Source organism: Neurospora hispaniola (assembly GCF_033458365.1).
Source record: "Neurospora hispaniola strain FGSC 10403 chromosome Unknown B0T23scaffold_5, whole genome shotgun sequence".
NCBI classification, from domain to species: domain Eukaryota; kingdom Fungi; phylum Ascomycota; class Sordariomycetes; order Sordariales; family Sordariaceae; genus Neurospora; species Neurospora hispaniola.
In genome coordinates, this window is record NW_026944410.1 from 1,131,362 (window position 1) to 1,142,193 (window position 10,832).

General features: G+C 31.2%; 1 pseudogene across 1 annotated transcript; it reads right to left on the reverse strand.

Moving 5' to 3' along the window:
- Window positions 1-9,666: 9,666 nt before the first annotated feature.
- Window positions 9,667-9,753, reverse strand: B0T23DRAFT_t259 (annotated as a pseudogene). The gene has a single exon. The product of its transcript is annotated as a tRNA-OTHER (tRNA).
- Window positions 9,754-10,832: the final 1,079 nt, after the last annotated feature.

The following is a 10,832-nucleotide window of genomic DNA, read 5'->3' on the forward strand; positions in this document are numbered from 1 at the left end:
CTACGAATTACCCTAATATACCTTTAAATTATATATTTAATAATTTAAAGCCTAATATAACCCCCCTATACCTATAAAATAGAAATAAAAAGGGAAGTTAATCAAACGGTCTTAGTTACAAATAATAATTATTATCTATTTTAGTATTTAATTTAACGACGGGTAAAATTACTATTATCCCTTCGCCGATTATCCCTATACTAATTACTACATTAGAATATAGTAGATACATATTTATATCCTCGCTTAACCGCTATAAGTATACCTAAGAGTCGCCCTCCTAGATAGGGTAGCCTATTTAGTAATAAAGCTATTCTATCAAGTAGGTTATCTAATTAGGTAACCTAGAGTAAGAAAGCTAGTAAGAAAGCTATTAGTTAGAAGGTAATAACGCTTCGTAGTAGATCGAAAGATACCTAGCCTATATGTATATAGCAGGGACAGCACGGTTAATACGGGTACTAGTCGTATTGCTTGATTAAGGTTCTATAAAGGAGGAAAAGTCTATTTGAAATACAGATCCACCGGCGCTAGGAGGTTTTTATTAGGGCTGCGCGCTCTATACCATTATAGCTAATACCAGCTCTAATCTCAGAAACTAGAATCCATAACCCGGGCGCTAGCCCTATAATATCACCTCCCTCCTTCCCCCTCCTCTACCTCTCTCTTACCTACCCTTATAATCGGTTTTTAATATATTTGCAATTTCTATTTCAATTGAAAACTTATCTCCTATACCGCTAACCGACGCATTCGTACCTTTTATCCAATATAATAATTACTATACTAAATGGCAGCTAGTAATAAATAATAATAGGTAGTAAATAATAGTTTTAATGCTTATACTCCCTAAATCTATATATATAATCCCCCTTCCTTCCGCTTTCCAATTTCTCCTTTTTCTTTTCTTTTTCCTAATAACGGTTTAATCCCCCAAGGTAAATAGTATTCTCTACTTTTTTAACTAATACTAATCCGTTTCCTCCAACCCTCCTAATACTTTTAAATACCCTATATTTTATTATCCCCCTCTACTAACGCCTCCTTACCCCCGGGCCCCGGCCCCTAAACTCCTTATACCCCTATAAATAGTCCGCCGGCCCTCCCTTTTACCCGCCCTAATATTTCGTTCTCTGGCCTTCCCTTCTGCTACTCCTCCCTACCGGCGCCGGCCTTCCTAATTCCCCCCCCCCCCCCCCCCCCCCCCCCCCCCGCCCCCGCAAACCCTAGTATACCCCCTTCCCCCGGCCGTTACCCCTAGCCCCCGCCGTCTAACGGCTATTACTACTATAATTCCTTTAAATTCGTACTTGATCGAAAACTACTAGTACGAAATAAGTTTTTTTTTTTTTTTTTTTTATATCCCGCTCTCTTAAAGTCTCTTCTCCGATATTATTTCATTACTAACCTTCTTATTACGATCCAATTATAAGGAATTCGCGATACTCTATATTATTCATTTGAATATACAGTAGATATACTTCATAGTATTTAGTTGTACTATATATATCGATTATTATAATAATAGTAAATAATACAACCAGGCATTATCTATAACTTTACGTACGATTATTGTTAAGAAAGTAACGACTAGTACTATAATTAAAGCTATAATAAAAGGAAATTTTAACCGATATATAAATATTCAAAGGAATATTACCGAATCGTATAAAAAGGGATTTATCGACCGGTATACTATTCCTACCCCTTTCTTTCTATTTTTTTACCTACTTTAAAACTTTAGTGCTAATTTCCTTTTTTTTATTGACTACAAATACCTATATTATACTAAGGCGGCTTCCCCCCTTTCCCCCTCCCCCCCATCGGCAATATTCCCTCCCTACAAATTGAAAATAATTTAAAATCGGGTAGTAGCTCTAAAAGTAACAATAAATATAATAGAGGTAGGAAATAATTAAAAAGAAAATTTAAAGGAAGTAAAGAAATTTAGAATTAATATTACCCCCTTCCTCCTTTTTCGTAACCAACGTTATTATATCTCGTATTTAATAATGAAATATTGAGTTAAGCTATCGTTACTAGTAATTAGGCTATATTTAATTTTAAAGTAGTTCAATATTATAATATTAATTAGTATTTATAAGGGTTCCTAAGACTATTCTACCTATCTTACTTACTTTACTAACGCTTCTTTACACACTTTCTTTATTTAATAATATAAAATTTCTTTTACAAAATATTCTTTCTCGCTATCGATCATAATAATTAAAGGTTGGGGGTTAGTAATAGTCTATTCCAATAAGGGATCATTTCGAATATATTATAGGAAATCTATATAAAATTTATTGAAAACCTTAGTAGTAAAATCGGTAAATTCTATAATATATTAGTTAAAAATTCTTAAGATTGTATATTTAGCGTAGATCTCATTTAACTTCTTTTTAAAATATTCGGTTTCAAAGTTTTCAAAGTTTAATTATATTTTATCCCCCTCTTTAAAGACTTCGGTCGGTTATTTCTTACGGTTTGTAAAACACTCTTACTCCTATACCGAAAAGGTTATTATTACTTAGTAAAGATCCGTAATTTACTATAACTATATAACGAAACCCTTAATTCTCTTTTACGGGTCGGTAAGCCCGGCTTTTACGGCTAGGCTATAATAATTATAGGGGATTGCGGGTAATAGTTATAAGTAACAAATAATAAGGATATTCTAATTATAATATTATTTCCATTATTAATGATTACTTATATAGTGGGGTATTAATAGTCCTAATTATTCTACGTATAATTTACGAACATTCTTAAGAATATTTATACTTTTTGATTTATATGTTCTAGCCCGCCGTCGGTTTAAAGGTAAAAGACTATATTCGATTATTGCTCTATAGTGAGGAGGTTATAAAAGTATTTCTAAAAGTTGCTAATTTAATTAGAATTTCTATTATTAATAATAGACTACAGCTAGTTATAATAGTATCTAAAGTATTATAAGAAAATTTCAATAACCGCTCCTATTTCTATAGTAGGTATAAGTTCTAAGATAATTACCTCATTAAGCTGGTTTTCAATAATTAGGAAGTTAATATAACCCCCTAAGGGTAGAAGGTTAATAATAAAATCTATTTAAATGTTTTTAAAGAACTAATTTAGGATCGGTAGCGGTTTAAGTAGACCTCTCTTTAATTTTCTCCAATATTTTACCTTTCTATAAGTATTGTAATTCCCTATAAACTAACGAATATAAGTACCTATTAATAGCTAATGAAAATTTCTACTAATAGTATATATTATTCTTTTTCTCTTAAAGTAATTGAGGGTAATTAAATTATATATCCTTTAAATAAAGTATATACGTAGGGCGTTTTTTTAGAGTTTTTTGGAAATATATAGAGGGCGGCTGCTTCTATAATAGTTAGGGCTCCGGGGATTTAAATATATTATTATTAGTCTTATACACGCTAACTATATACATAGTCCGCCCAGTAGGCACACGGTACTGCTTCGCTCGTAGTCGGTGGGAAAAACCGTACTGTAATGGCCGGGTAAAAACCCTCCGCTTCGCTATCGCAACAGCACCGTATTAGCTCCGTACCTTCCTAATTTCCTTCCTTTCGGTATAACCTTACCGTTATAACCGAGGTTATAAACTTATATTATATATATAGCCGATTTAACTCCGGCCTATAGCCGTCCTTCCTTCGTCCTTCTACCGTAGTTTCTCTATAATTAATAGTCTTTTATCCTATCTTTCCTCAATTACATTATCCCGGGCCGCCCAGATATTTCCATAAAGGAAACCTCGATCCAGCTCTTTCCTTCCTTCCCTTCTTTCTTCCTTATACTACGCTACCACCTTTACCGCGTTATATCCGTATCCTAACCGAATCCGCCGCCGCTATTCGCCTATACTCAACCTAAATTAATACCGTTACTACTTTATAATACCGCGCAAGAAACCTAACGGTACCGCTAAGAAGATACCTATTTCAAAAGTAGCTAAGGCCGCGAAAGTTATAACTTCCCCTAATAATTCGGAAGGCGGCGCTATTTCGGATACGGTACCTTCTAACGTCGGCCCTATTAGTTCGCTATATAACGACGCCCCTATTAAATCTATTACCCTTAAGAAAATTCGGAAATACTTATTAAAAAAAATATTAAAAAAGAAAAGTACTACTATAGGGTACTTCCGGACTCCTATAAATTATAAATAGTATAAAATTTATACCTATAGGCTCTAATATACCCTCCCTCTAATTTACTAGGATATAGCCGCCTTTAAAACTACTTTCGATTAGGCTTAGTATTTTTAGGATCCCTATAAATATCTATACTATTATTATAGTATCTTCATTTCTAATTTATAAAATAATCTATCCCTTTACTCTTTATTATAAATACTAATTATAGAAGAGGATTAAAGAATATCCGGACGTTAAATTTACTCTTCTAATATGTATTTTCATCGAGGCTACTATGGTTCTACATAGCTATAATACTACTAAAGGCGATTTTAAAGTTTTTATTAATAAAGTAGAGGTTATAGCCGCCGTATAAATTATAGCGGACTATATTAGTACTAAGCCCTCCTCTATTAGTAACTTCCCGGCTTTTAATTTAATAATTATAATTAAATTTCCTATTAGAAAGAGAAAGTTTACTTACGCTATTATCGATACTTCTATAGACCTTACTATATTTTATAATAATATCATTATAATTCGTCTCTATATTACAAAGGTTAAGGAATCCGTCCGCCTTCTTTTTAATAAAATTAATATAATTACTATTAATATTATACGTATTAGCAAAAGAATAATAGCGGTCTATACTAAGTAAAATAGCCTCAATACTTACCTCTCCGCTATAAATACCCTATATCGCTCTTATATCAGTACTTCTATTAACCTCCTTTATATAATTTATTAATATTGAATAAATTATTTATAATATTTATAATCGTATTTTAACTATAGGTCCGGTTAATAATTCGGCTTCTATCTAACCCCGCTACGGTATAAAAACGGTACTTATTAGCATTATTACCGAGGATTTTAATAAGGATAATAATAGAAGTTCCGATTTAGAGGATAATTATAATTTTAAGGAAGTTGAGGCTTATAGTAATATTAATATAATATTGGATAATAGCAATATAGAATAATTAATTCCCCGATTCCCCTAATTTAATTGTAATTTAATTTTCTTTTAGGATTACTTTCGATATATTTAATATATATCTAATCGGCTTCTTATCGGTTCTAATATAATTCTATTCTAATTTAATAATTACCGGCTTCGGCCGGGTCTTTTATATATATAATTAAATATACTAATCTATATCCCCGAACGTCTCTTCTATTTCCTTTGCCTTTTTAATTTTAATTATTAATTCGTATTCTTATAACCTCCCTAACTATAAGGCCTATTTTAAAATCTATTCCGCATTCGTTTCGAATTTATTATAGAGTTCCTTTTTATTTATTAATTATATAAATATACCTTCGCTCTAAAATTAAATTTATTCCGTCTCCTAGTATTCTAATATTAAGTATTCGAACGTCTTCTTCTTTATATTATATCGGTAATATAATATTATTATTTCTAATATTTTTCTTTCGAAGAAGAACGTTTATAAACCTATTTTCCCAATTCTCGCCTATACTAATAGGGAATTTATTACCTTCAATAAATAGTATAGTATAGGATTTTTATCCGTATTAAGCTATATATAATATTATAATATAATTCTATTGAATTATATTCGTACCTTTATAGCACTAAGGTATTTTCTCTTCCTTATAATTTTTATTATTTTTATATACTACTTTACTACCTACTCCCTCCTTATTGCCTCTTTTAATTACTTTTCCTTTTCCCCTAGCGTAGGTTTTTTCGCTTCTCCCTACAGTACTAATATATTTTCGAATAGCGCCTATTATACGGCCTATTCGGCCTTCATTCTACTACTAATTAGTATTAAGTTTAATAAATATTATATCTTTCGGTCCTAGACTTCGATTATTACCTATATTAATATACCCCGTATAAAGGCCGTAATTAGGGAGCGGGTTAGCTACTCTTCGAATGCCCGGACTCTTTTATTAAAATAGAAGTCAAAAGGGGGGCAAAAAATCTCCGTTTCAAGGCTAAATATTAATACTATTTTATATATACTGGAAATTACCTACAAATAATTATTTTAGGTTACAATTAAATTCTATATTAATCCGTAGGGTTCCTCTATCGATTCCGTTAGAGTATAGTAGATTAATATACTATAAATTACTACTATTCTAATTACTTTAATATAGACCTTTTATATTCGTATAAAGCTATACCCCTATATTTTTACTATTATTCGCACTAGGGCATATACTTATATTGACATCTTCTTCTTTACTATTTAAAAGTATATTCTATAAATAAATTTATAATTGAATTATATACTTAGGAACCGTACCGTCTCCGTAGGTACTAATTAGTAACCTCCTAGGTTAACCGTCTCTTATTTAAACTATTATATCCGTATAAAGTAAATAAACTCCGATTTTGCTGTTTCGAATTCTATTCCCCTTTCCGTTGCCTATTCGTAGTAGACTCTCTATATAATCGCGAATTTTTCGCAATTCTCCTTTATTAATTTCAAGAAGGTTAAAATATTAATATTATCGGCGAATCCTATTATAATAATACTTTTAAACCTTTTCAATATTTCGTATAATATTGTAATAAAGAGGAAGAATAAAATTAGAGAGAGGGAGGAGTTTTATAGTACCCCTATAGTTATATAGAATTCCTTTAATATTACTTTATTAAAGTAGAAGCTACCTATTCTATCCAATAAAAAATTTATTACTTAATATAAGAGTTATATCGGTAATTTTTTTTCCTAAAGTATATATAGGAACTATCTATAGTTCACCTAATCAAATACCCCTTTAAAGTCGAAGAGGAATAGTAATATAATTACTCCCAATTCCTATATTATATATACTATTTCTATTACGATTCTTATTGCGAATTTAATTAATTTCCCTTTCTAATTTCCTATTTAGCCTTTAAATAGGAACTTATATTCCTCCGCTATAAATATAAACTATTCCGTAATTATAGCTTCTAATACTTTACCTATATAATTTAATAAAGTAATAGGCCTCTATACGCCTATAGTTTTTTATTATACCGCTGTCTTACTGGGCTTCTTCAAAATTACTACCTTAATATATCGCTATTGTACCGGGAATAATCCGAATATAAAACTCTCTATTACTACTATCATTAGAACCTCTACTAACCTACGTCCATATATTTTAAGAAGTTTATTAGAAATTTAATTACTCCCTAGCGCTTTATTAAGTACTATCCGCCGTATTATCTTTACTACATTATTAGTATTAATTATATAGTTTATTATTAATTAGGTTTCTTATTCTATATATTAATCCAATAAGTAATCCGTCAGTATATTAACCGCCGGGAAGAACCTTTCCGCTAGGATTTTTACTTTATTTTTATAATTCTTTAATTCTTTATTATTACCTTTACGGTACAATACTAGTATTTTAAGTAGTTCGGACGGTAAATAACTATATATCCTTCCCTATTATTCTAATACTTATAGTTTTCTCGAATCCCTAAATATATTTTCTATAAATATATACTACCGTTTTATTTATATAAACTGTATAGCCTTATTCTATTTCCGTTTCACTTCGTTTAATTCCTATTTCTTTATTAGTATTCTCCTCCGCCTCTACGCACGGGCCGCCCTTCTTATATATTTAACTACTTCCCTTATATTCCTATCCTATTAATTAATTCTTTTACTAATACTTCTCTTCTATCTTAGAACTACTTCATTTATAATTTTAATTAATTAGGATATTAATTAATTCGCTATTCCTTCTAATTCTTCTATTATTAAAACCGTTTATAGGACTATAATATATTCGTTAGCGAATTTTTTAACCTTCCCGGTATTTATAAATACCTAGCTATATCCTATATCGCCCTCCTTCGGCTCCTCTACGATTCTAGTATAGACGATTACTGATTGTGTTTAGTAGTCCGACTTAATAAACGCTCCGTCTTCTATTATTTAGTATATAGTATATAGCAATTCTATAATTTAAATATAATTAATTATATTATAGAGTTCGCTTCTTATTATATTTCTTAATTTTATTAGTTTGCTATATAATATTACGAGAGTTAATCGGTAATTAACCGCCAATATTAAAAATACTTTATTACTTCGATTCTCCCTCCTATAAATATCCTAATTCGGGTAATAAAGGTTTCTATTACTTATTATAATATCTTTTCCCCTCGGCCTCGATACAATCTTTTTAAGAAGGGTCCGTTAATATACTTCAAATTTAATATCCTAAATCGGTAAATATACTAACTATATTCATATCTCCTCGGCACTTTTTCCTAACCGTATCATTACCCAATCGTCTCCCTACTTATAATCCTACCGTTTAATCGTAAATTATTTACTAATATATATTATTATATATCCCTAATTAGCACTATCTAATACCTAATAATAAAATACTCTAATATTAAATATACTACCTATAATTACGCTTCAACCCAACTCCTATATCGTTATAATATTATAGTAGTTTTCTATTTCAAATACAATCTTCATTCTATTATATAACTTCGCTATATTCTAATAGAGGATTTTTAAATTTATTAAATAAATAAATAAAATTTAGTAAACTTCTAACGTAATTAGGGACTTACTTTCTATATAATATTAATTATACCGGTAATTTACTATTACTATTTTATATATACTCTATCGAATCGGGCTTTAAATATCCTATACTCCTTTTTATAGGTACCGTACTTCTTAAAAGAGCGAACCTCCTATTATTAAACTTCTAAATCTTTAAATAAAACGTCGGGGATATCGACATTGCTATTTTTTATATATATATTGGTCTTATACACGCTAACTAGCTATACTAGTCTACCCAGGGGGGTATGCGGTGCTGCTTCGTTCGTAGTCTAAGGGAAAAACCGTGTTGTTGAAATCCGGATGAAAACCCTCAGCTTCTCTATATCCAACCCTAACCCTAACCCGAACCCTTCGTCCCACCTCACCGTAGGGGGCCCGGGGAGCCTTGGTTGCTTCTTTCGTCTCTTCTCTCGGTACGTTATCTCTTTAGTCCCGGTAGACTTCGCGGCTTCTAATTGGTCGGTTCCTTAAAGCCCCACTTCCCTACCCAACGCTTCGGTAGCGTTTTTTTCTTCATTCCGGAAGCGGGTATTCTTCTTTCATCCTATCTTCAGGGTAGGGGTAGGGAAGTAGGGTCTTACTTTCTTTAGTCGAAATCTTCGTCTTATTTTTAATTGGCCGGGATTTTGGTGAGATGACGTTGATTGGTCCAATGTCGTAGGACTAGACGGGTTCTATCCGAGCGGAACCGTGGCTCTGGAATGGATTTCGGAGGTAGGGTTCCAATTCCTAAACCCTATTGGCGGAACGGGGAGGCCGGTGCGTCTTCGATTGGGATGAGATTTTTAACACGTGCCCAGTCACGTGCACCCAGGGTTTTGGACCAGGGTGGGCCCCCACATTTGATTTCGCTGTAAATACTCTTCTTCTTCTAAGAGCGCTTAGTGGAGCGACAGCGGGGAAGATCTTTCATCCGATCCGGCGGCGAAAAACCGGATGAAAGGGGGGGGGAGCGGGATTCGAACCCACGACCTTTCGGATGAAACCGAAAGGGGGCCAAGCTCAGATCTTCCCAACTGAGCTATCCCCCCTATTTTTTATATTAGAACAAGTTTATTAGGAGATTATAAGGATAATTTAAGCAATTTCTTAATAGTCTTAACTCGGGGTTAATATATTATTAACGGTAATTAGTATAGGTCGTAGGACGTACTCTCTTAATCGCTTTATAAATATTATTAAAGTACGGCCTTTTACAATTCTTACGAGTAGGTACTCGTTCGATACTATAATATAACCTTTATAATTATAAAGGAAGTACTTTTTAAATTCGGATTATTAATTAGAGGGGTAATTAATTTCGGATTCTATTATAATTATATTAGAATATTTCTTCTCAATATAGTAAAGGTACTATACCTCTTTCTTATTAGGGTAGAACTAGTTTAAGTAACCGAACTCCTAATAATTATAATACTATTAAAGAATCGTATCTCGTTCGAAAGGCTTATAATAGAAGGTATTACCCATCTAGAGGAGAGAATCCTTTATTAAATACGCTCTATCGTCTATTATTAATACTTCAAATAATAAAGAACCCTTTTCGCTCCTGTACTTCCTTTATTATATTTTTATTTAAATAATATTAATATTATTCTTTTTAGATAAACCCTTTATTAATACTTCGGACTTTAAATTATTAATAAATATTTATAGTATACTACGGGCTATTACTGAAATTATCCTAAAGGTAATTATAATATTTTAATAGAAGATATATATTACTTAAATTTAATTCTTGAAATTCTAATATCTACTTTCTTTATTAAATATTATTATATAATTTCTACTAAAGTATAATTTTATTACCGCTTTAACTTCGGCCTTAGGGTATTTCTTATTAATTATATTGATAGTTTCTATTATTATTTATCGTTCTTTATTAACCAATAAGGGTTTTCTATTTAACTTTACTATTAAGTACCGCTCAACCTAGAAGAAAATAATAATTTAAATACCTATCGGTATAAAATAGAATCTCTTTATATTTATAAGAGGAGCATTCAGGCCCGCAACGACTATAGCCTAGGACTTTAGAAAGGGGGATTTCTAAATTTTTACAATTTTAGCGACTATCTTTTTTAATTTATTAACATCGTCCTAAAATTAT